Source organism: Ixodes scapularis, unplaced genomic scaffold (genome assembly GCF_016920785.2).
Source record: "Ixodes scapularis isolate PalLabHiFi unplaced genomic scaffold, ASM1692078v2 PGA_scaffold0__279_contigs__length_252992795, whole genome shotgun sequence".
NCBI lineage: Eukaryota > Metazoa > Arthropoda > Arachnida > Ixodida > Ixodidae > Ixodes > Ixodes scapularis.
In genome coordinates this window covers 62,897,732-62,925,342 of record NW_024609835.1, presented here as the reverse complement: position 1 = coordinate 62,925,342, position 27,611 = coordinate 62,897,732, and the positions used below count along the sequence as shown (strand labels likewise).

Genomic DNA, 27,611 nt, shown 5'->3' with positions numbered 1-27,611 from the left:
CTTCCGGTGTCTTTCGGAGATGCTGTCGGTTACGGCGGAGAATCCGGCCGTCCTCCGTAAGCACCGTGTATGACCTTGGGGCCACTAAGCCTTGCACTTGTGCTTTACGCTCCCATCGCCGTTGTTAAGGATTCGCACGATGTCTCCCTGCTGAAGAGGAGCTAGATGTCTTCCTTTCGTCTCGTTCTGGACGTGCTTTCTGACCGGAGATGCGGGAGACGCGGTGAAGTCGGGAAGTAGGGTTAGTAGTTCTCGGCCCATCAGTAGTTCTGCGAGTGAGCGGCCATCTTCAAGGGGAGCTGCACGGTAGCTGAGGAGGCCCAACCAAGTCTTCTTTGGCACACTCCGTTTTGCGTAGTAGACGCTTGACAACTTGTACACCTTTTTCAGCCAGACCGTTAGACCTTGGAAATATTGGACTTTAAATAGTATGGCGAAAATCATAACGTGCAGCAAAATCCTAAATTCTTCCGAGGAAAATTGTGGGCCCCCATCCGTGCAAACTTCTAGAGGTAAACCGTAGCGGGCAAATATTCGAGCTAACTTGTCAATGACCACCGTTGCTGTGGTTTCTCGAGGGTGTTCCACTTCTGGAAAATTCGAATAGGCGTCGTACACAGCCAAGTAGTGTTTACCGGAGTGTTGGAAGAGATCTGCAGCTACCCTGGACCAGGGATGGTTGGGAACGGTGCGGATAGAGAGAGGCTCGTCGGGCTGTCGGTAGGCAAACTTCTTGCAAGTTTCACATCTGTCGATGAAAGCGGTAATATCGGCGGTCATTTCTGGCCAATACATCAATCTTCGGGCCTTGGACAAGCATTTCTCCAGCCCCAGATGGCCTCGGTGTAGTCGTTTCAGCATCTCTCTTCGCATAGCTTTCGGAATGACTACTTTCTTTCCTTTTAGCAGTACTCCGCTAAAAACCGAAAGTTCTGGTGTAAACTGCTTCAGCTCACCTTCCACAGGCTTCGATGATTGGAGGCTGGTGATGACTCGCTGGAGAGCGGGATCGCCGACTGTCGCCTCCTGTAGGCGAGCTAGTGTGCCTTGGCCCACTACCTCAGATAGGACGCCCACCGCATGCACTGCTACATCCGTCGTGGCCTCTCCCTGTGATGGATCAGATGGAATCCTCGATAAATTGTCAGCAACCACCAACTTATTACCGGGGACAAACTGCAACTCGAAATCATACTTCAGTAGTCGTAAAAATAGTCGTTGGAGACGAGGAGGCATGTCTCCTATTTCTTTTTTTGAAATGGCCAACAGCGGATGATGGTCTGTTTCGATGGCGATATGTTTTCCAAGTACGTAGTCGTTAAACTTTTCGCAACTGAAGGCTATGCCCAAGGCCTCTTTTTCAATCTGAGCATACCGGCGTTCAGTATCAGTGAGGACCCGAGACGCGTAGCCTACCGCACGCCAGTCTATTCCATGCTGTTGAAGCAACGCAGCCCCTAGAGCAAATGCGGACGCATCAGTTGATAACTTACTGGGCAACACGGGATCATAGATTGCTAGAACTGGGGTTTGCGTCAGCATTTTTTTTAGTTGCTCCCACTGACGATCATGTACACTGGTCCATTCAGAAATGGTGTTGTTCCTAACTAGACTGCGTAGGGCCTCCGTTTGAGACGACAGGTGTGGTAAGTATTTCACGAAGTAGTTCACCGCACCAAGGAGGCGGTGAACTTCCTTTTTTGTCGTTGGAGTAGGGTGCCGTTCATCGCAGCTTATCAAGTCTGGGTTCGGTTCAATTCCGTTGGAACTGATTCTGTCACCAAGAACGTTGATTTCTTTTTGGCCAAATATGCATTTGTCCGCATGAAGCGTCAGTCCCTCAGCTTGGGCTGTTGCCAACGCCTGGCGAAGCCTTTTTTCATGTTCTTCTCGTGTGGCGCCCCACACCAGTACATCATCTATGTACACACGCACACCAGGAAGATCGTCGAATATCTGGCTCATGGTACTCTGGAATATTTCCGGAGCTGAAGCGATTCCGAAGGGTAGTCTTAGATATCGGTAACGACCAAACGGACTGCTGAACGTGCAAATTTCCGAGGTCTGTTCATGAATCGGAATCTGATGAGATCCGCTGTTAGCATCAAGGCGACTGAAATACTTGGCACGCGCTAGCTCGCTCTCGATTTCCTCGCGCCGTGGGAGCTGAAAATGTTCCCTTTTCAGTGCCTGATTCACGTTTCGAGGGTCCATGCAGATTCTTAATTTGCCATTTTTTTTCCGAATGATGACTAAGGGACTCACCCAGTCGGAGGGTTTCTTAACCTTTGCGATAATGCCTGCGGCCTCCATGCGTTCCAGTTCTTTCTTGAGAGGTTCTCTAAGTGCGTGCGGCACTCGTCTGGCGGGCTGGACCACTGGTACGGCGTCATCTCGGAGTACCATCTTGTACTCCCGTCGTGTCTTGCCAATACCGGAGAACAGTCCCGGGAACTCCGACTCTATGTTTGGGCTGGAGGCCTTGTTCTCCACTAAATTTACTCGGTTCACGAGGCCCAGTTGCTCGCATGCACGGAGACCTAGAATAGCTTGATTCTTTTTCACTACGAAGAAATCGAGCTGCACTGGTCGCTTGTCGAGCTGCACCGACAGACGAAGCTTTCCGCTGTGTTGAATTTCGCCACCCCCGTAGTGACGAAGAATGCTTCTGGTTGGACGGGGTTTCTGCTTTGTCCTGAGCTTCTCAAACAACGCTCCGGGCAATAAGTTTGCCTGCGCCCCCGTGTCGACCTTGATATTCACCACGGTTCCCTCGACGTGCGTGGTGACAATCCAGTCGCGATTGGAGGAAGAACGCTCGTTCCCGGTCGCCAAAATTTCAAGAACGTCGAAGTCACTGTCGCCTTCGTCCCCTTCGGCCACGTCGTGTACCGCTGCCCTCTTACTCCTACAGCAGACTGCGAATTGATTCCGTTTGGTGCACTTAACGCATGTCTTTCCATACGCGGAGCACTTCCTCGGCGGATGAGATAAATTACAATAAGTGCATCTTCTCTGCTCACGCTGTTTGGCTTGTCCTTGTTGGACGGGGTCAATTTTCACAGTTTCGCCATCCCACGCTTTGTTCTGTGCTTCGACACGCTCCTCCGCCTTGCAGCACTCTACTGCTACTTCGAGGGTGAGGTTTTTTTTTCGAAGCAGCTTTTCTCGCAACACCGCGCTCGAAATCCCGTAAAGGGGTATCCACACGAAGGAGAACTCCGCGGACGGATGTCGTGACGTCAACAACCCGGGAAACTCCGTCCCCGGCTCCGCCGCGCGCACCGGCGGAGCTTTCGTGCTGACAGCACGAAGCCTCCGCGCCTCCGCGACGGAGGAGAACGGCGGCGCGAGGCCCAGCGAGGCGTCAGAAAGGGATGACGTATGTCTCACGTGATGCACGCTCCGCGGAGGAAAGGGGCGGATTTCTCCTTCGTGTGGATACCCCATAAACAATCTGATCTCGAATGAGAGATTTTTTCAGGTCTGCAAAGTTGCACGTCCTTGCTTGCAGTTGCAGGTCTCTAAAAAATTGTTCAAATGACTCTCCTTGAGCTTGCCGACGCGTGCGAAACAGGTAGCGCTCGTACGTTTCGTTACATTAGGGCAGGCAGTAGTCTTCAAAAGTCTTGACTAGTACGTCATAGTCGGCTTTCTCCTCTGCTGTCAAATTCAGTGTGTTAAACACGTCTATAGCTCCCTGGCCCGCGATATGTAGAAATATGGCGGCCTTTTGTTGCTTACTGCGAGGCTTCGTGGGTTCCGTTGCTAGGAGGTAAAGCTCAATGCGCTGCTTGAACCTTTGCCACGACTCCGCCGCGTTGTCGCCAAGTTGCAGCGGTTCCGGAGGTCGAACATCTGTCATGATGCAGTGGGCTTTTACCTTTGGACTTCTGACACCATGTAAAAGTAGTGTGTTCACGATCAGTGCCAGCAACAAGAACAACTTCTTTATTTTTGAGCGCGAGCTCCTTTTGTCCCTTCGCGTGCACGCAGTGTTGCTCCCGCTAGCCATATGGTACAGTCAGTAATTACCGTCCTATTTCTAGCACCAGCGCTACGAGCAAGCATATGGAACCTATCGATAGCACTAATATTCGAGATATCTTGGAAGAAAAAAATTTGTTAACTTTCTTTCAACGTGGGTTCAAGGGGGGGGGGGGGGGGGGGGGGGGGTTATTTAGCCACTGTCACAACTTCTCAGAACAGTTCATAATTTCGCTGCTACTCTAAACAAGTCTGAACAGGTAGATGTTTTTTGTTTTTTTTTATTTCAGCAAAGCTTTTGACAAGGTCTCACATGGTAAACTTTTTTTATAAATTAGAGCGTCTGGGAATACCTACTAAAGACAATCGATTGGTCAAGGTCCAATTTGTCTAACCGAAGAAAGTTTGTTCAAGTCTGTGGCCATTCTTCCGAAACCCTGGGGGTTTCCTCCGGTGTTCCTCAGGGCAGAACCGTATATTGGGAGAGCCTGGCCAGTGGGTGTGGCGGCGAAGGCGCTGGAGAGGAGAAAAGTGGAGGAAAGGAAGGAGAGCGCCGAAGAAGCCAGAGAGGAAGGAGGGAGGAGACGACTACGAATTTGACGCAACATGCTTTCCGTACAGAGCACTGTTGAAGCTACGCGTCGTCTGCTACGGGCCACTTTTTTTTCGCCTAAATAAAAGTTGGGGGTCAGACGTCGAGAAAACTTCATTTGCTAGCTTTTAACCCGCCGAGCAATGACAATACACCATTTTTTTGCCGAAGTCAGTGCTATAAAAGGAACTAACCGAAATTTAGATGCCGATCCCATGCATTCCACCGGGCGACTGAATGAAAATGGCGGCCCTCCCCGCTCAGCTGGGAGCAGCCGGGAGCTCACGCGCATGCGCTGCGCTTCTCACTCTGCGCTGCGGGCTGATTGGCTCACTTGGGAGGGGGCGTTACGGCGGCGAGGTCATAAACTGTCCAAACTTTCCCCATATATGGCTCTGCTCCAGGGCAGTGTGCTCGGTCGTTTATTTTTTTATTTTTTTTTATATCAACGATATTGTCTCAATTGTTCGCACTCATGTGAATATTCACTTGTTCGCGGATGATGGTACATTGTTCAATAAGATAGCCGCTGCTGCTGACCAAACACTGCTTAATTCTAGTCCCGCGTCCATTGACGAGTGGTGAGGCAGGTGGGAAATGCATCGAAATTCCGCAAAGACGGTTTGTTTACGTGTGACCAGAAAAGTAAAATCCTAAAAATTTTATATATCAAATAAATGACGCCATGGTAATTGAGGTAAATGAGTATGAATAGATTGGGGTAACTTTAACAAAGGATCTTCGGGGGTCAAAGCATATTCAAAGTATCTGTTCCTTCGTTTCCCGAAAATTGAGTTTTCTACGACGAAAACTAAAACATGCTCCAATATCCGTTAAAGGGACCATGAAATGATTTTAAAATCGAGTTTCATCCACCGCACGTCGTAAAAGGTGTGAAAAGAAACACAAAAACACAAAAATAGGGAGCCCAAAAAAATTATTTGCTATAGAACTTTTAAAAGAAAACTGGACTCTTTTGCGCCTTCCTTCCTTCGCCTGTTCACTACGATGCATACGCAGAATCGGTGCACGTCAGCCGAATCCACATCGCCTATTGGGTAAGAGCCTACCTCACCAGCACCGCGATCGTAAACAATAAATAGCCGGCGAATGTTTCCTAAAAGTTTTGTTAAATAATATTCAGATCCACATTTTGTAGCATAATTAGAGATGTGTGGCGAAAATTGCCAAATTTGATAGGATGGATGGATGGATGAATACGGCTGAGCCCTTTGGATCGGGCGGTAGCTGAGAGCCAAGCGCCATCTATGCTGAGAGCCAAGCGCCATCTATCGTGTGGTAAACGAAGCAACTACTGCGCGTGCGCAGTAGGGCAGGGCCGCCAGTTACTTGGGTGACGGCGACCGACGAAAATTTATTTTCTTTGTTTTCCTTCCTCTCAAAACTCCGACTGACTGAACGTTTATTTTTCTACGTGTTCTTCCCGCGCGTGCCGACTTCAAGCAGCAAGAAAACAGTACTTAAAACAGACCACGACGAACAAGAACGCTGGATTCACCGACTCCGACGAAGCGTATAGGCCTAGCAGGCATTCCGACTCGGCGCTGCGTTGCTTCGTCGCAAGACCGTCTGCCTACGACCGGCTGGCGTGCTAAATGGAATATGCCCGCGCGACCCTTGTGGACCCTTCCCGTATTACAGTTTGATCACTGACCTCAATTCTCGATTAAGAGGTGAGGAGGTCAATCTCTTCCCCTTGTTTTCCGAGGCAGTGTTGACGAACACTCGTCGAAAAGGGACTCTCGTCGATTCTATCTTCTTGTTTTGTGTGATATAGAGCTGAAATAAACGCCGTATGGATTGCCTTCGTAACACGGTATGTACACTTTGTTATTGGTATGCCATTTTTATTCTGACAGACTGCACGTCACTGTCGACCCCGGTCCAACCTTTCTTTGCCGAGTGTCGCGTCAGTATCGAGTTGCAATCGTAAAAGAACGGTCCCGAAGCGCGTACCAACAGCGCGAATACAAGACTTCCACCAAGCGCCCGCGTCCGCTCCGAGTGTAAGCAGGTATTTACGTGGCTCTTGCTGACACTCGTAGTTCAAACGTATCTTTTTTAACGTCGGCTCGCTCCTGCATCTCCGAGGCCGCGAAAAACGCCATCTACGTCGCTTTGCAAACGACTGACACGGGCCGGCCCTTCTGCCAACAATGACGGGGTGGTGACAAGACTCGCTGCACTTCCCAACAGGCATACCGGCGTATGGGACTAGTCCCATGCTGTCGCTGTAGCGCAACATATCTCATTGAATTTCGCTCAGCTGCGATGCGGCGATGAGAGGCGCCGATTCAGGAAATACGTCGGTGACATCAGCGCAGTAAAACCTACCGGCGCACCCCAACTCGTTGCCGCTAACACTCCCATTCTCCTACTGCCGAGAGAACTTCCGGTTCCGGAAACGGTCTACGTCACGGCTTCTTTTGCGGTCAGTTGGAGAGAATGAAAAAGTCGATATTTCAATAATTTTTTGTGTAAAGGTTAATAAACCGAGACGAAAACGGATGCCTGTTCGGCATTCAGTGAACATTGACGGTTTAATGTAAAAGTTATCTGGAAAAAGTAAAAAGGTCATTTCATGGTCCCTTTAAATTTAAATCATATAACTGATTAGTTAGATCACGCCTGTAATATGCTAGTATAATTTGGAACTCCGACATTAAAAAGGATACGTCAAAACTTGAGAATGTTCAACGGAAAGCTGTTCGTTTTATTTATGGAAATTATAAGAGGTTACAGACTCCCCAGCCTTTTTTACGTCTGAAAGTAATATAATGTCAATGGCTCTCGAACAACGTAGAATATTTGCGGGGTTAAGATTTTTGTATTGACCTCATCATAGCAAGCTCTGAATTGACTCAAGCTCTTATTGTATTCAATTATCTTCCAGGGAAACTAGAAACCACCACATGTTTTCTCTTAAGCCAATATTTGCTCGAACTAATATTTTCACGACGAAAATAATGCCTGGAGAAGGGGAACAAGAGGAACAAAGGACAAACACGAATCTCCGAACACACCTAGGTGATTGGTGAGCGACCGAAAAAATCTGCCTGGTCCAGGTATCGAACGCGAGACCTCTCTTCGATACCTTCGATACCTGGACCAGGCAGATTTTTTCAGTCGCGCACCAGTCCCCTAGCTGTGTTTGGAGATTCGAGTTTGTGCTTTGTCTTTCTTGTTCCCCTTCTCCAGGGATTATTTTCGTCATTATTGTCCAGATCGCTTGCGCCTTTGCATTTAATTGAATTATATTTATATTTTAAATTTTTTCCCCACGCACTGTCTCAAATTGGAACAGATTGCCCTTCGATATTTTCATCTCCTCTGACTTTATTAAAGCACTCGATGATCACCCTTTCTAATTCATGCCATTGTGTTTTCTGGCACATTTTTGTATTCGGGCGTTGACTGTTTATTCCGGCAGTCATTGCTATTCTCTGTACTGTTTATAACGTAAAACGATGGTTTTAATGTTCAAATGTGTGTTCTCTTTTCTATATTTGCATCTTTTGGATCGGTACATTGATTGCGTATTCCGAAAGTCATCGCTAATCTCCGTACTCTTTGTTATGAAAAACAATGGTTGTAATGATGAAATGTGTTTTGTTTTTTCTATTATTTGCATTTTTCGGATTTGAACCCTACACCTGAAAGAACCTAATCCAGGCGTGCAGTATGTGAAAAATGAATATAAATAAATAAACCAGTAATTAATCCATATTTTTTTTGCGGCACTTAGTGTTTTAGCTTGTTTTTCTGTTTGTTTGGTTTCAGTGCATAACTAAACATTAGTTAACTAAACTTGCTGATAAATTTAATGCCCACTTTTTGATGTCCGGTGCTTCCCCTGGCAATGTCATTAGTAGTTGTGATTACGACTCTTACATCTCACCGGGTATTGAGAGTTCAATATTTTTGTTTCCTACTACTGAAACCGAAGTATACAGCCTAATACACAAACTTAAGAATAACAGTGCTTGTGGTGAAGATGGTATAAAATCCCAGCCTATAAAATCAGTTGCTCACTTAATTAGTGGGCCAATCTCACATATATGTAATCTAATTCTGAGTACCGGCATATCTCCCGATAAATTAAAGATAGCAAGAGTGTCGGTGATTCACAAAGGAGGTGATAAAAATGACCTAAATAACTACAGACCAATCTCCGTTCTTCCCATTTTTTCCAAACTCATAGAAGGAGCTATTAATGCACGACTAAAAATTTTTTTTAACAAAATAATGTTATAGCTGAGCAACAGTACGGCTTTCAGAAGCAAAAATCGTCTGAATTGGCGCTGCTAAACATCAAAAATGAAATAATTGACAATTTTGAGCAGAAGTTATATACAGTAGGAGTGTTTCTTGACTTCAAAAAGGCGTTTGATTCAATCAAGCATCATATTCTTTTCGGAAAATTGTCCAAATACAGAATTAGGGGAATCTCTCTTAGTTTAATAAAGAGCTATTTATCGAATCGTTCACAATATACAGACATAAATCGCGCGAGGTCAAATATGGGTAAAATAGAATACGGTGTCCCGCAAGGGTCCATTCTTGGCCCTCTGTTATTTTTAATCTACATAAATGACATTATAAGAATACCTCAAACACCAGATATAATTTTATATGCTGATGACACAAACATATTTTTTTCTGGAAGAAGCCTAGAAGTACTCGAGCACGAAACGAACGCATGGCTTGAAAGTTTATCATCGTGGCTTAGAGCAAACCAAATTCAATTAAACACGAAAAAAAACAAAGTATATTATATTTTGACCACGAAATAAATGTATTTAGCAGGAGATTCAAATTCAATTTCAAAGCGAAATCATCGAACGTGTTATATCACATAGGTTCTTAGGTGTTCTATTTCATGAAACTCTAAATTGGTCTTTCCATGTGCAGAGAATAAGAACGGAAATCTCACGCTCTATCGGGACTATCTATAGACTTAAAAATGTGCTGCCTCACTGGGTAAAAAAACAACTATATTATACCTTAGTTCATTCACGTCTTCACTACTTTCTCCTTGTATGGGGGACCACAGTAAAAACAAATATAGAAACCCTGCACATATTACAGAAAAAGGCCCTGCGCTTGGTCGAAAATGCCCCGTACCGGAATCACTCTGCTCCGCCCTTTAGAAAGCACCGAATATTAACTATTCAAAATGTTATAAATAAAAAATTATCTTTATTAATCTATAATCAAACCAAATTAGAACCAACTGTCTTTTTCAGTACGTATCTTTGGACAGATCATCCCTACAATTTTCGGTACACCAGCTACAGAAGGCAAAAAAGACGCACAAACTACGGCATATAAAAATTAGATTATCAAATACCTGTACTTCTGAATGACCACCCTGATCTCATGACCATTATTTTGGGAGGTATGTCTATACAAGCTTTAAAGAAAAACATAAATGTCTATCTATTGTCCCTTCAAAAATAACATGTTTTTTCAGTATATATATATTTTTTTTTGTGCGCGTATGTTGTTTTTTGTGCAGCATCTCTTTGTAGAGATGGCTGGCTGGCGGCACTATGTTGTTGTTTGTGGCCCCTTTGTTTGTCATGTTTGTGCAGGCATAAAAATTGATGTGCCTCGTTGTTGTTTGTCTTACGTGGCGGAGAGTCTGGTTTTAGTTCATTGTTTTCTCTTTGTATACAGTGTTCTGTACCGCTTATGGGATTTTATGTTTGATCTTGCATGATCAAGTAGTTTTCGTCATCTAAGTCTTTCATTTTGTCTGGCCGTGGAGATGGCGGGGGCTGTCGCCTTGTCAGGCATGTCGATGCCTTTTGTGACGGCCCCCCAGACTGCTGTATTCCTCGACGGTTGTCTAAATAAACTAAACTTTAATCTAAACTTTAAACTTTAAACAAAGGATATAAAAATGTAGACTACCGTATGCATGTAATATATATTAAAAAATAAAGACAACTTTCTACGTATTATTTTGACTAAAATTTAGACATAGATATAGGAAATAATGGATCTAAAGAAACTCTCCGAGACAACTATTTTCTTATAACATGTTGTTCTTGCCTGATATTTCGGGCATGTCAGACACACAGATGCGCCCACGCTTTAAAAATAGAGCAAATCGTCAAATATACATTTTTGACTGCTGCCTAGAATGTTTTAACAGTATACTGTTGCAGGGATCAATGCTTATTAAGTAACCCACCATACAGGAAAAGGCGTAGATAGTCAGAAAACAATATAGACAATGTTTTTTACATTTTTTTCAAAGATTTTACAGTGCTATGGTTCGATTGTGGGGCACCACGTTAGGCAGTAAAATTTGATGCTGGACACTAACATATCTGAATATTATGCAAAACAATAGTTCGAGGTTGCGTTCGTACCACCAACGATCGCACTAGCGTCTATTTTTATGTGCGGATCTATGTGAGAAAGATGCCAGCAGTAAATATGTACAAACCAAAATTATAATAACCATCAATCGCGAGAAACTTATCAATTTAGCAATTTATCGGCCCGCGTATTTTGTTTGATTTCTAAACTAAATTTCTCGCATTTATACTTTTCTTTTTTTTGTGTGTGGCCTTTTAGCTTTCAGGCGTCACGATTGACTTTTCTGCGGCTTTTATGTACGTTTTCGTTCGCCACGACGGTCTTCACTGTGCTGCGTTCACCCTTAATCTGAGACTGCGGTGGGAGCTACGTGCCCGCCGAACCAATAAGCTGACTCCCTTTCATCAGCTGACTCAGCTCTGTGCGCGTTTGTATGGGCAGGAGCGTAATCACGTGGCCAAAGAGGAATGCTTGACTGGTCCGACGAGGATGCCGCTTCCACGGCGGTCTCAGCTTTGGGGTGAACAAAGTACAGCGCCATCAACAATGACGTGACAATGAACGCGCATTTGTAACGCTCCAACATGTTGCCAGAGTGGTTGCGAAGGATGGTACAAGAGCCTGTCCGTGTTGTTTTTCCTCCGGAAAAGGCCCAATCGACAACCGGGTTACCTCTCTCTCTTTTGCCCGGAAGCGTGATGAATTCCGACAGCAGGCAGCGGGGCTCCTGGGTCGCACTTCATCTTCGAGCGCTGTTTTGCTGGAAGAAAGCAAAATAACAACCAAAAACAGACTTTAACTTGTAGCCACGCTAGGGATAACAAACAAAAATGACCAGCGACAACGAGCTTCGAATTTATCTCGGCGTCGCCGTCCGCGTTGTTCCCTCGGCGACCAGCAAGCACGATGTTATCTGCTTTTATCGCTAGTGTTCCTGTTTAAGCGACTCTGAGGTATTTAAGTCGTTTGTTTTCAAACAGGGCAAAGGGTTGAACTCTTGATGATCATCGGAGAGAAATGTAACTGACCGTTAATGCCTATTCACCCTAAAGCCACGGAATCCTTGAAAAGCAGCGCGAGCGCGTCGTTAAGACGCGACCATGCAACGCGCCTATTCAGCGTAAAGTGGCGCTGCAGTGTTTGACTATGTAAAGTCCGTTCATACTTCTTTTACAGGCAACGACAACCAATACAAATGACAAAGCACATTCCGCTTGAACAAAAGAGCGGCAATCGGTTCAAACCTCTGCTGTGCGCCGCCATTCGCTTTTTAAAACCTGCAACGTCAAGCAGTCGGCGCTTCAAAGAATATTGCTACTTGTAGCTCTTATCTAGGGACTTTATAACTATGCAAAAGTCAAGGTCGTTTACAAGCGTGTGTTAGTGTCTGTCTACACGTGGTAACAGAGCATATGAAATAAAAAAGATTTAATATAAACAACAGAAAAGTGCCGTTTGGGCTCAGTGACCTATCAAAACTATTGAAGTGCATTTCTTGTTTTTACTTTGTTCTTGTAGTTTTTCGAAAATGTATATCAACCAATCAAATCCTGCACTTTGGCTCCCGCGAGCAACGTGAGGGAACGTAATGACGCACAACCAAAGCGCGGCCGAAAAATATTATATCTTGTTCACCAGAAGCGTTGCTCAAACTTGAGAGCTACAACTCTATTGCCTTCCCTGTCTGCTAGCATGACACAAACATATACTAAAATATAGACAACCGAAAACTAGCGAGGCGATTTCTTTTTTAGGCAAACGTTTCCACTGTGAAATTCAATAGATATTTTAGCCTCGCTGAGATTAAACTCCCGAGAATATCTTACAGAATGTGCGTTCTGACACTAACTGGAAGCTTCTAAACTTGAAAAAAAATACAAGATTGTAAGGGACAGCCGATAGATTTCACTAGTGAGTTTGTGGATGAACGAAAAAGGAGGAAGTATCTCCTGGTGATTAACCCCTGAAAAGCTCAACATGCCGGGCAACAGGCTCTCAAAAAGGTCGCGCAACCTTTTTCCGAAATTCTTTGCTATATGTCGATTTGGAGTCCTTGTCCTTTATTGCATAACACACGTCCATTGTTTTGATCGTCCCGATTCATTTATTAGCGTAAAAAAGACAATTTCAGTTTTTCTCGGGGAGCTACCCTCTCAGTTCTACAAACACGTCACGATAAGTAACCAAAAATATTTTTTTTTTGTTATCTGCGCAAGTTTGCGACCTAGGCCGGATTCAATGGGCGCATCCAAAGCGTCAGATATCGCTCTGACAGCGGCGCCATAATTACATCATGCACGCAAGTCAACGGGGCTGTGTTCTGAGTCTAGCCCAAATGGATCCGAGTTACTCTGGCGGGTCGTGTCACGCGACAACAGCTTGAAAAACAATAAACGGGGGTAGGTTGGGTAGGTTTTAGAACGCCAAGGTACAGAACCCTTTCCCGGAAGTAAGATTGACTCAATTTTGGAACACAGCCCGGATGACATCTGACGTCTAATATTTTGCTCAGATAACTCTAAGATCGCCGACCTCCTTGAGCTTCACCGTCGCCTCTTACAGCGCAGTTGGTTTCTGAGTTTTGAGTCGTACGCCGACATCCAGTTACGTCAAACGAGAAACATTTCGTTGTCCAACAACGAAAGTAGCGGCGACGACATCGACGGCGAAGGCACGTTTTAGGCGGGCTCTCGACTTCGTTGCACGAGCCTAACGACGAAAGAAGAGGAAGCCAGTTGGACGTAAGACGTATTTCTTCTCCTCCTCAAAGAGCCAGCCGGACCAGTTGAACACACCATGCAACGATATACCGGGCGCTCATGCTGCTCGCTTACAAGCTCAACCGCAAGCTGGGAGACTTCAGGGCCTGCATTCGCGAAGACCGTCGCCCGGCCAACACCGGCACCAACCCCTGGAGCCCCACCACGGGGATGCTGGACTCCGTGCGTCGTCGGAAATTTGACCGGCTCGTCTGCAAGAGGGGTAAGCAAGGAGCCCTCGCCAGGCGCTCAAGACCGGCCTCCTCGAAGTCAACAGCCCATGCCGGCCCCGTGAAGGTCACCGTCGTGAGCACGACCTATTCTATAGACCTTTTCACCCAAATTCCTATGGGCGCCGCCATCTTGGCATCACGTGATTTGTGTGGCTTCAATCTTCCGCTCGTCTACCTTTACGCAGCTTGTTACTACGTAATAAAACTTTGGTCGGGGCTACAGTCTTAGAAAAAAGGATATGTATAGTCCTATCTTAAAAGAGGAACGGTCTTGTAACCTATGTTCCTTTAGAAAGGGAGAAACTTTCGTCCCTGATGCAGGGGAGCAAAGTTCCTCCGTCGCTTGCATCTCAATATGGCGGCCCCGAATCGAGCAAACCAAGCCCAATAAGGCTTGACAAAGACGCTACGTCTCTTGTACGGGACGAGAGGAGCAGCAAATAAAAGCGTAACACGAGCTTTCAGCGAACTGTGTTTATTTCCGAAGCCAGATTCCCCCCACAAGTACAGAAACTTGCGTTTCGAAGCAGTTACTCAGTCTTCTCGTCGACAGCACTGCGATGTTAAACGGAGACAACCGATACCCAGTTACTTCGCGCACTTTGCGTCTTACCTTTGGTGTTCCTCGAGTCACAATTCTTTCGTCAACCGCACATCACGGAGAAGATCAAACTCAATCCGCGAAACCAAAAGCCGCTCTCGAAAGAACAAACTCGAAGCCGCCGTTTATCGCGTAGCGTGAAAGAAGGTTAAATCGCTAGCCACCAGATGGCGGGGTCAAGCAGAGTAATTGCAAGTAGCTAGGCTAGGTGGCGCTAAATACCGCCCACTTCATGTTCTAAAAAAAAATATTTGATGTTCTTAGGCCATTATTGCGCTTTGGGATCCTCTACTATACACACGATACACACATTGCGCTTATTGGAAGCATCAGGTGAACATACATTGCGCACATACACGGCAAACCGAATATCAATACAACGGAACACTATACTAACCCGAACACAACGCCCGTGCTCAGAGTTTCCGGCTTTTATACTGGTCGTTTCGAACGGACAGAATGTTTCGGTGACTGAATAAGCAATAAAAAATATTCCCAGCATGTTGATTTTTTTCCAGCAATGTCATGCCTCTGAAAGTATTTTGAATGGCTCAGGGGATGAATCTCTTATTAAAAAGCAAACGCTGGATCATGCCGTAATTATTTGAAAGCCAAAAAATCGAGCCGCTCCAATGCGGTTCGAAGCCATGAGTTTGTTTCCCCGCACGGCACGTCGTAGCCTGTATTTCTATTGTAGTGTTTGTTTTTCTATTTGTGCTGTTCGCGCAAAGCTACGATTGCCGTCTTGAATTAATCTCTGTAGAGCAGATATTTACTCAGCTGGAAGTGATGCTTCACGGGCTGAGAAATCGCTTTTCGATGAACCTAAACGCAGTCAAAGCCGCGACTTGCGGCAGGTGTTACGTGTACGGAGCTACGCCGTGGCGAGCCCGAAAACTTCTAGCGCTCATCCTAACGCGCCACTTGGAAGGCAGTTTCTCCAGGAACCGTAGTATATTTAAACAGCAAAATAAAGGGTCGCTTTCCTTTTCCAATTTAACCTACTATTGTTTTTAATGCTAAAATTCCACACTGTTAATACACGTACTGTACTTTCCGTCACGATTTCGTACGGGTCCATATCACATGAGCGAATGACATTTTAGTGAACAGCGACATTTGAGCGAATTGACGTTTTAGCGAATAACGGGGGCGCGCGTTAACCCATCCGCCGCGCTGCGCTTACGCCGCTTCGCGGCGACAGTCTGCGTCGGCTCATTACAAAAATGTGAACCCATTTGGCCCACCCGAAAACGCCACTTCGCGGCGTCCGACTATTCGCTAAAGTGTCATTCGGTGAAACGTGGGCGTTCGCTCAAACGTCATTCGATCAAGTGAGTGCCTCCCGTACGAAAGGAGCTTACACTGTTCAGACCAGCGTTCCAACATGACTATCGGCACGTTGATCGATCGCACGTAATCCCTCAAGTGGTATTAAACTTTTTAATGTAAAGCGGAATATCAACCTGCGACACCCCGCCCCCTCCGATCACGGCCCGACCAGCGGCATCAATGCCCGACAGTTAACGATCTCATCTTGTTGCTACACCACTGATACGCGAACACACGGTCACATCGGCGATAATTCCAGTCTTCTGTTCACAACCCACAACACTGCCATCACGATGTTGCAGCTATGTTGCTGACACGCACAAATACAGAACCACGTTGAACGCCGGTTGCACTCGGCATCGGAAAACAGAATCGAACTCAGCACGGAAAGCACCCCGGCAGCCGGCAGCAAAACCTGCCTGTCTTGGACGCAGTTCCTGCGGTTTCCACAGAGGTGGCAGTAATGTAATTACTGTAATGAAATTACAGTAATTTAATTACTTGTTCCAGTAATTAGTAATGTAATTCACTACTTTTTGTAGCAGGTAATTTAGTAATGTAATGAATTACTCCAGCGACGGTAATTGTAATTAAATTACCTAATTACTTTTTCGCACCAGGCATATTTTTTGTGTCCACAATACACAAGAGCGCTTTTCTTTTTATTTTACTTTTTCTTTTTCCTCTACACCTTTCCAAAAAAGCTCTTTGGCCGCCGCTATGTTGCTGATGCTAACGCGGCTGGTGCGACTCTCGCGCCCGCTATCAGCTAGACATTTTCTGCCACTCTCTTTAACTGTAAAAACCCGCTCAGCGCGATTCTCTACCTATGTTTCGCGGTCTTGCATTCAACGTTTTCTGGCCCCTCTTAAAAGTGTCCGCTTACTTTTTCTGATGCATGCTGCGTACCCTCTCTGTGTTATCTTCCACTGTGAGAAATAGGGCTGGTAAGTTTCTGCCATTCGAGCTTTTCTGCTCGACATTCTCGGGAAACGAAGGAGGGGAAGTAGGTCGAACTAAGGCCCCTGGTGGAACGGCCCTCGACGCGATTTTGCGAACAATGACAATTGTTCTCCCCCCTTCCAGAGATAATCCGCGTAGGGCCCTCAAACCTCTCCAAAAATAGTTGTCCGGGTTGGGGTGGGAAACGGATCAGTCGCGTGCGTTCCTCTGTCTATCGGTAAACATGTTATTTGTGAGCGTGAAAAATGCATGCCTTTCGGCTATCTTCTGTTATTAATTAATTTCGACAGCTAAACGCTTTGTCGTTTGACACGCGGCTAATCGAACGGCGCCGTAAAAACTTACCGTAAAAAAATAAAAAAAAACTAACATTTTAGTTGCATTCCTTCTGTCACGCGCGTACCCAACAAAAATAGTTTACTGCTTTTTTTCAAATGTAGTACAATGCTTCCCAGTCCTCGGGAAAATACATGCACCGTGAAACACAAAATGCAGTGGGAAAAGACGAGAATTTAGCCGCCAGCAGTGTCTGAAACTGCGCCTACACAGGCTGCACCTGTGTAGGCGCAGCCTGTAAAAGTATGCAAAAGTAATGCGAAAGTAATGTCATTACTTTTAAAAGTAATTTGTAATGGTAATTAATTACTTTCTGGCTGTGGTAATTTGTAATGTAATTTAATTACATTTCAGCAATTTTCAGCAAAGTAATTAGTAATGTAATTTAATTACAAAATATGAGTAATTTGGCCAGCTCTGGGTTTCCATACCGTCAAAAACGTCGACACAGTTCCGCGTGGTTTCGCTACTATAGTTCCGTGCCGCGTGAGTCTCGCAATCCGGAGACGGCCATGCTACCCAGTGTACGTGGCGCTGCTGGCACTGCTCCGGAACTTCGCTGTTTCTAGCGGCTTCGTTTGCTCGTTTGATAAAATTAGTGATAAAAACGTCAATGCAGCCAAAATGTTCTGCACGTTTAGACTAGAAGACGGGATTACAGGCGGCCTTCGCTGCCGCTGAAGCCCAATCAACTCAACAGCTATTTATTAAACAACGTGCGCGACCTGCTCGAAAAACGAAACCGAAAGAAGATGAGTCGGGAGGGCGAAAGCTTTATCCCGTCTGCCTGGAGAAGGAGAAAAACGTTTCGTTCCTCCTCTTTTCTGGTGTCTGCTTGGGGGCGCGTCAGTAGAAGGGAGGAAGACGCGCCGTTGCTAATTTTTTCCTCCATTTTTTCTTAGAGTGTAGTTGGTTCATATCGATTAAAAGGTTAAAAGGCGCAAACAAACAGGACGAAAAAAGACACACGTACGTCACGGACATGCGCCAACTTCCAACTGATTTATTAAAACACGAATCATCGTCAAACTCGATCCCAATCGCCTAAACACATGCAACTGATAAAAATTATTATCGCTCATTGAAATTGCGTTTCTTGAAGGATGTGTGCAATGAGCGATAATAGTTTTTATCAGTTGCATGTGTTTAGGCGATTGGGATCGAGTTTGACGATGATTCGTGTTCCAATAAATCAGTTGGACGTTGGCGCCTGTCCGTGTCCTATGTGTGTCTTTTTTCGTCCTCTTTGTTCGCGCTCTTTAACCTTTTAATTGTTACCACGTGAGGGAATCGCGGTGTTCCTCTTTACGCGTCGTCTTTGTTTTGCTTTTTGTGGCGGTGCCTGGTTAGTAACTTTGTTCCGAGGACGTGATTGTCGCGAGGCAGCCTCTAGATAGCTCCAGAGCTCATTTGGGCACTCTGACGGTGCTCGAGGGCTCAGCCCGCCGCGATCACGACCGTGGCTGCGATGGAGGCTGGATGGGTGGACGACTTGAAACTTTGGCCGAAGATTCAGCGATCCTGTAAGTACCAATATTTAGCTATCATGTGCGCTTTCGTTCCATGTTGATTCAGTTATATATTAACTTCGTTGAAAGTTATCCTAGGCAGCCTGAGCTCTGTTTACATCCGACTTTTTGATGCCGAAAGTCAGTCACGCACGAAGTGCTCGTTTTAACAACTGGCCTCCCGAGGCAAAGCGCCGCCCTATGGGTCCTCCAGTTGGCGGGCTGGATTACCGGGCCCCGGCCGAGGTCCCCGTAATACGACGGAGTCCTTTAACGCGAAATTCGCAGCGTAACCGAGATCGCGGTTGCACGTCGAAAGAAATTAATTTACGGACCTTTGCTGCTACTTGCGAGATGCCCTTCGTTGATCTGACACGTAACCTCCAAATCTACGTTATCGATCTAAAAGCTGGTCGAAAGTAAGTGGCGTCCTTGAACCAGGCGCCTCTTGTTTTTCCGAAAATCAGTTCTATGAAGAAGAAAAAAAGGACGGAGTGTTTAGAGTTTCGTCCGGATAGAACAATATCGGATTCGGTAGAGTTCCCGTCTGAAGTTCTAAAGTAGCTCAGTGGAAAGGTGTAGGCTTCATACGGCGCGTTCCCAGGTTCAATCCACAGGGCATACTGTTTTTTTTTTTGTGTGTTTTTTTTCAAACATTTGGCAATATTTACTCTTTTCTTTTTTTTTTAAATTATGACTGAAAGTAACAAATGTTGTGAAGGAAGCGTCGCTGAACTAAATGGTGTGGGACTCCCTCTCCGGTCGTGCAGGGGGGGGGGGGGGGGGGGGGGGGGGTTAGCGGGGCAATTGGCCTGTGCTCCGTCTGGACGGAACCCTAGCCACAGGCAAAAAAGAACAGTAAAAGTGCTTGTTAGCTGGTGTAAGTTTCCCGTTTTGGTAGAACACCTGAAACTGGGTGCAAAAACTCTGAAACATAAAAACAAGAACAACAAAAAACAGGCACCGCTTGTTTTCCTGGAACTCAAAGTTTTATAGAAAAAAAAATAACAGCAAAAGTGCATATGAGCTGGTGTAAGTTATTAATATTCTTGGAATACCTCAGACTGGGGGTGAGAAAATTCAGATAGATAAAAAGTAGAAAAGACCGAAAAAGAGACAGCAAGACATTGTCTCGAACTTGCCAGTTGCAAATGGTTTACCATTTGCGATTGGCAAGTTTTCGCACCCAGTGCTTCGTGTTAGAAAGTTTTAGGCAACTTTCATATTATTATTTTTTATTTACAGTCATCTATGAGCACATGGTGGACCGAGAGGATCTGAATTGGAAGCTAGCAAACAACCCTAAGGGATTCGCCGAAGCCCTGAACTTGCTGGACTCTGGCCATGTAGCGACCATTTTTGTGCGAGGGGGCAGTGGCTCGTGTCAGCTGAAGGCTAGTGTTCGATCGTCACCGACGATATCAAAAATTTATGATACCTTGATCAGCTTTGATGAGAACGCCATATTGAGCATTGTATGCTTTTGCATGGCAGGGCTGCAGTGGGACGGTCATGCTCCCATGCTGGAGCAATTTTGTTCAAAGTAGCTGAAGCAACAAGTAGTGGGTTGACCGGGTCATCCTGCACAGATATGCAGTGCGAGTGGAACGCGTCCGCCGTAAAGAAGGTTGTTCCTTCCCTGCAGGAGAGCAGATATGGACACAAACCAAAAAAAGCAGCTTTCCTGCAGTTCGACAGCCATGCTGCACTCCAACCACACTTCATGAGATCTGGGTTCCAGGGCCCGGGAGGATCCATCCTGTCTTTGGTGATGGAGGCTGCACTTAAGCCGCCGCCACTGCAGATCGTTAGAGGTAATGTCGAACAGAGAAAGCAAGTTTTCATTGCTTAATATTTTGTGTGCGATATACTTCCCAGGAGCTCGTGCCCATGAAAGTCACAGCCCGGACCTGCCATGCCAGCTGTGCAGGAAATTCTACGAGAACAGCGTGCTGTTGACTGCAATTCAAATATCGTCACTGGGGGAGCGAACCCGAAGCCAGGGGAGCAGTGAATGGCTGCGACAACGACGCCTGAGGATCACCGCAAGCACAGCTGGTTCGATCCCGAAGACTGTCACCAGAGAACTGGATTGCCAGGCGGCTTAACAACACGTTCCGTGGGAATGACAGCACAAGGCATGCATCTAGGGCCTACATGCTTGAGACATATTAATAACGACCTGATTCAAAATGGTTCTTTTCATTAGCCTTACCACAGTAAAACTAATTCAGAACAGCACATGAACAACTCATAAAGTTTATGCACTCGGGCTCTGGCTTTAGCGATTATTGTGTTTACCTTTAATCAACGCTCTATCTTGATATAAATAGACAGACTCCGATCTAGTAATGAAGAAAACAGCTTTTCATATTGATAATTTAAGTACACTCAAAATACTACGCATACAAGAAGCATAATCCCAGGCACCACAAGCGTTTCTTTTTCAACCTGCGGGTATGTTATATTTTTATTTATTTATTTACATGGTTACGTGGTTACATAATGGCATGATGTGATGTACTTATGAACACTTTCTCGTGGCGGAAGCGATTGCTTCAACAAAATATCAAGTGATGGGAGGGTGACTATTTCATTCGTCAAAGAATTCCATTCACTGATTGCCCGAGAAAAAAAAGAATATTTGAAGACATCGTGCTTAAGAGGATATTGTTTAAAGGCCCTAGTATGGTTCAGTCTAGCTGATCCGCTTGATGAAAATTGTATGTATCTATCACTACTGACATTAAAGATTCCATTAATAAAAGAATATAAATATCGCAGTCTGTCTAGTTTAGCTCTAACCTCCAATGGCGGGATGTTAGCTTGCTCTAGTAAGCTCGAGGCAGACACACTATATCTGAACTTATTAAATATAAACCTTCCAGCCAGTCTTTGTACGCTTTCAAGTTTACTAATTCCTTCTGCCGTGTGCGGATACCATACTGTGTGCGCGTACTCTAGAATAGGTCGTACAATTGATTGGTCAGCAGTCTTCTTTGTTTCGTTATCCGCAAATTTTAAGGTGCGTCTTAGTGTGTATAATTTTGCCCTGGCCTTATTCGTTATGTCATCGATATGCTGGTTCCAAAGAAGTTTACTGGTTATTGTCACTCCAAGATACTTATAGTGGTCAACAAATTTAATGGGAATCGCATCTATTGAATAGCAATATTTCAAGGGATTCTTTTTCCAAGTAATTGTCATTGCAACGGTTTTATCGTTGTTTATTTTCATTTGCCATTTGTCTGACCATTCCTTAATTTTTAATAAAGCCTCATTAAGTGCTACCTGATCTTGGGGTGATTTTATTTCAGAGTAAATGACACAATCATCCGCGAATAATTTAACCGGAACTTGAACATCCTTAACGATGTCATTGATATAAATTAAAATAAAAGTGGCCCCAGCACGGAACCCTGTGGTACCCCTGATGTTACTGGCAGAAGTGAAGAAGTCCCATCCTCAAGACATACATATTGCGATCTATTGGAGAGATAAGAGGTCATCCACGTAATTAACTGATCGTTTTTAAAAATGGACGATAGCTTCGGAAGAAGTTTAGGATGCGATACGCGATCGAACGCCTTTGAGAGGTCAAGAAAAATTAAGTCAGTCTTCCCCCTGTCATTTATTCTATTTGCAAGTTCATGAACTAGCTCAATTAGCTGTGTACTCGTCGATAATGATTTCCTAAAACCATGTTGGAACGGGGTAAGAATATTGTGATTATCAAGATATTGAATCATATGTGAAAACATTATATGTTCTAGAAGTTTACTACACGTACTAGTTAAAGATACCGGTCTATAGTTTGATGGATTGTTTCTGTCTCCAGATTTGTGAATTGGGATAATTTTCCCAACTTTCCATTGCACTGGTAGTACACCGTAACGCAGTGACACCTTAAAGATTATGAATAGATACTTCGAAATCCACTCTGCGTAACGTCTCAAAAACGCATTATGAATGGCATCAGCACCAGGACATTTCTTTGGGTCAACGTTATTTAATAAATGAAAAATTCCCTCCTCGTTGACTACTACGTCGATAATGCCTGGAGACGTGTCGGGGGCTATTTCAGGGAGATGTCCGTCATCCACAGTATATATCGATTCGAAAAAGGTGTTGAATTTGTTTGAACTTACTGTTGTTATCACTGTATCCCTCTTTGAAATCGAGACATATCTCCAAAATTTTTGCGGGGCATTTGAAAGAAATGGTCTCAGCGTTACGTTATAAAAATATTGTTTTGACCCGGCTATCATTTTTTTTAGTTTGGCACTTAAGGTGGAAATTGCTTCATTAGGAGCATGTACAGCACTATGTCGCTTATTTTTTTTTACTCGGACAATCTTACGCTTCAGGTGAAGAATATCTCTACTAATCCATGGATTTTTCACATTTGTTTTCTTATTTCTGAAAGGCACGTATCGCTTGATACAGGTGTTAACAATGCTCACAAAGTACAACCATATTTGATCTACATCCGCGCCACAAGTATCCACATAATTAGTAAACCTTTCAAGTGACAATTCCAAATGGTCCAGTATGGAAACATCGTCAGCTTTTTGGTAATCCGGTACTCTAACAAGTTAGGTATTGTGAATATTCATAATTTTCACCGGTATAATCACTTCAATCATTTTGTGATCTGAAATACCCTCATGTATTTTACACGTATAATAAAGATCGCTCAACTTATCACTTAAAAACACAAGGTCAAGGATTGAATGGGAGCAACCCTGGCTTCGAGTGTACTCATGAACAACTTGTGTTAAGTTGTGAGAAAAGGCAACCTCCAAAAGAGCCTCTCCATGCAAACAGTCAACAGTTCCAACCGTCATCTCGGACCAGTCTATGTTGGGTAGGTTGAAGTCCCCTGCTAGTATAAAATTTCCCCTGAAGTTTATATAATTATCTAGCTTATCACTAAGAAGTGGAATGAGGTTTAATGGGGAATTTGGTGGCCTGTAGAATGCGCAAATTACATATGATACACCGTGCACAACGACCTTACACAACAAAGATTCCAAGTCAGAGATGTCACACAGTTGTTTACAATATATCTCCTGTCGGAAAAATATTGCCACTCCACCTCCTCTTGAGGATCTGTCCTCTCTCAACACGTTGTAATCAGGGGGGCATATTTCCGAATTTAATATATTAGCATTTACCCATGTTTCAGTGACTATCATTACATCAAAAGAATGCACCAGTAGTATCTGCTCTATATCCTCGACTTTGTTAGCTACACTCCTAGCATTTAAATTAATCAATTTGAACTCGCGACATTTCTTTCTCTGACATCAATTTCTGTCATTCCCCGGTATCCCTGTAATCTTCACCCTGCGCATCTGATCCATATCCCAAATATATGTTTCGTTATTAATGACCAGCTTATCGTACCGTAAGGACACCTTGTCCTCAGGTCTCCTCGAATCCTTCACCGTCATCCACAGCTGCTTTCTGATCATTTGTACCCTTCTGGAAAAATCATCTGATATAGAAATTGAAGTTCCCTTTAGGTTCCGCGCGTTTTTCCGAATATCAAGCTTCTGATTGAAATCATACAGCCTTAGGATGACGGGGCGGGATTTGTTAGGTGCTTTCCTACCAAGTCTGTGAATCCGTTCCACACTGGTCGCTGTAACTCCCAGCTTATCTTCAAATATTTCCTTTAATACAGATTCTTTAAGAGATACCTCAGTTTCACCCTCTCGCTCATGTACACCGTAGACGATTATATTGTTTCTCCTGCTGCGGTTTTCCAAATTGTCAACCTTATCTGTCAGCCATCCTATTTGCTGTTTAAACTCCTTAACTTCAGTGGTACATTTTTCAATTTTTTCTGCACTTTTCGAAAATGCCTCCATTTTTCCTTCAATTGCAACCAACCGTTTACCAGTATCAGATATGTGCCTACCTAGAGCTTCTTTGATCGATGCGAGATCACGTGTGGAATGTTCTTGGTTAGCTAGGATTTCTCTCAGCTGTTCCGAAACCGATGGTCCCGGATTCGACTCTACATCTCCACTCAGCAACATTACCATGAGGCAAAAAGAATCAAAACACTCTGCGACCGAATGACACAACACCTGCGGGCAAGGCAGCACCACCAAAAACACACAATCGCTCTTAAATTATGATACATTTCTACGTACCTGCACGAGAAAGACGAAAATGTTCATACGTGGCTGCATCGCTCGGGTGCTGCCGTGCCCACTGAAGCGCAAATCGAGGGGGGCGTTGTTCCAGAATCTCGCTGATACCGATGACCATTCGGCGTACGTCGGTGACATAGGGTTTAGTTAAAAAAACACAGTGTTTTTCCCGTTGGTGGTTACCGCGTCGCCTGATACGCCGTTGCTGTAGTGACCGCGACGAGTCATCTCTGCATCCAAGCAGGAGTCCATTACGGGCCATTCGATGGTCCCTCTTCCATCGCGGTGGATGGTGCTGGCGTGAAAAGCAAAAGCCGGCACGAGAAAGACGAAAATGTTCATACGTGGCTGCATCGCTCGGGTGCTGCCGTGCCCACTCTTTGTCAGTACACGTGAGGATAAGCAGTTGGTTTTCATGATTCCCCATAATGCTTCAGAAAAGCTAACTCCATGCCAGATTGAGAACGTCCGAAGCTATTTCGGTGTCTCTTCCAGGCCCGAAACTAGCCAACACAGGATGCATGTTGAGGCACTTGCAAAGCTTGCTACATTTCTTTGCATAATCTTCACTCCACTAGGGCATTGTGTCTTTCTTTCTCAGCAAGCGCTGGCCAAAACTTTCCGAAATAATTAACAACCAGCATTTGCAGTGCTTTCAGCTTGGCGGTAGGGGATGGCATATGAAGCATAGAGTTGACAGTGGTGAGATTTGGCCGTAGGCTCATATGGCCAGATATACGGCTCTTAAATCCTGCAGGTGGCATGTCGTTACTAGCCGCATTTTAGCAGAGTCAATGTGCTATTCTTGCGCTCTGTCTACCGTTTGTTCACAAACATGTCAAATGTTTCTTGCAAGAGTACAAAACTGAAGCTGGTGCATGAATAAATCTTCGAGTTTTTGAGTCAAACCAAAAAAAGGGTCCCAGCAGACGACTGAGGATTCATTTCAACCACCTGGGGGTCATTTCACGCAGCCTAAAGCTCGGTCACACAGTCAGTGCCCCCTATTCAATAGGCCTCCAACATGCAACGGTGCCTGGAAACCAAATTCAACTGGTGTGTTTACTGCCCCATAGTGCCCGTGCACAAAAATGGTCCTGAAGTGGCAACAAATTCTGTCACAGGAGCCGGAATGTCGTGCAGTTGGATATCGTGATCCTGGCAGTTGGTCGTGGAAGCGCCAGCCAAGTAGACAGGTGGACGCAAGGGCTCAGTTTCTGCAGACTGTTGGGCTGCACGGTGATATACAGAGGAAAAGATGTCTGCTATATGTCTTTGCAGTGGTGTCACCACCAGCATTGCGAGGAGCGACAGCTGGACATATTTGTGACACCACGAGGTCGAAATCAATGACCCAAAACTAAGGGCCCGGTAAACACACCAGCCGGAGACACGTGCCATGCACCATAGTCATACTGCAGGTCACTTGGCTAAGATTTGAACCTCCAAACCGGGGATATGTAGCCCGACACTTCGTTTCAGAGCCACTGAGGTGACTTGAATCTGGCATAACGACTACTTTGAATATAGACCAACTCGTGTTTGCAAGCAAACCGGAGCGCCCCTAGTGAAACGCATCAGGCACCGCGCATGTGCGATAGAGTGTGGGCAAGAAGCAAAGCGTCCCGTGTTGACAAACCATTGGAATGTTGCGCTGTCGGCGTCGGTGTGAGTCCCATGCTCCTTTTCGCGTTAAAATTGTTGCTTCTACGTCTTCCCAGCAATGTCTTACCATTTTTGCGGCCTGAGTGAAATTAAGAAAGCTCGCTACACCCCAATATTTCGCGTAAATAATGTGACGTGCGGCGATTCATTCCGCATGAACGCTCCAGTATGGACGCTAAAACCATGATGATATTCTGCTTACTATTTTCAGTCACGACGTTGCTCGGATTGCAAAAGCGTGGACGGCAGCTGCGATGCTCAACGGCGATACTGTAAATCACGAGAAGAATCTGATCAAGTGAATTAGGCATAACAAGTCAATGATGGCTACTGGTGACAATGGCCAACAGCTTCTGAATGGTGTCCTCTTTCAATGAGCCAGGTTTTTGTTTTAGGCCAGTGATTTTCGGAACCTGTAACCTCTTCCCTATAGATAGTTGCAACTGCCACAGTGAAAGAAAAGATCAGTATAATCGTGTTAAGTGCCTCTAGAGGCTGGACATGCTTGAACCATTCTTGTAGCCTCGTTTTGGAAGGTGCTGAGACACATCCGCAGGGTATTGGGGGACCTCCAGAGGGCACTGAAATGCTGAGGACTATCACGTGATCGTCGTCGTCCCCAAATCATAGTCAATCATTGGTCTTTGACAATGCTGTAGCGACAAAGATTTCTATCTGGCGACCCAACGTCCCTCCAGACAGCACTGAAGTGATAAAAACTACCACGGGATGGTCGTTATCCTCAGGTTGTAGTCAATCATTGGTCTTAGGTGGTGCTACTACAACAAAGTTTTCTATTTTGTGACCCAACTTGCCTCCAAATGGCACCGAAGTGCTGAGAACTACTACTGGATGATTGTCATGCTCCGATTGTTGTCAGTCATTGGTCTTAGACGGTACTTTTACAACACAGTTTTGTATCTGGTGACCCAACTTGCCTCTAGAAGGCACTGAAGTGCTGAGAATTACCACGGGATGGTCGTCATCCTCAGATTGTAGTCAGTCATTGGTCTTAGACGGTACTTTTACAACAAAGTTTTCTATCTGGTGACCCAACTTGCCTCCAGACGGCACTGAGGTGCTGAGAATTACCACGGGATGGTTGTCATGCTCCGATTGG

At 45.1% G+C, this 27,611-nt stretch overlaps 1 pseudogene; it reads left to right on the top strand.

The window, feature by feature from the left end:
- The first annotated feature begins 19,921 nt into the window (after positions 1-19,921).
- LOC115313270 lies at positions 19,922-20,837 on the top strand (annotated as a pseudogene).
- The last annotated feature ends 6,774 nt before the right edge of the window (positions 20,838-27,611 follow it).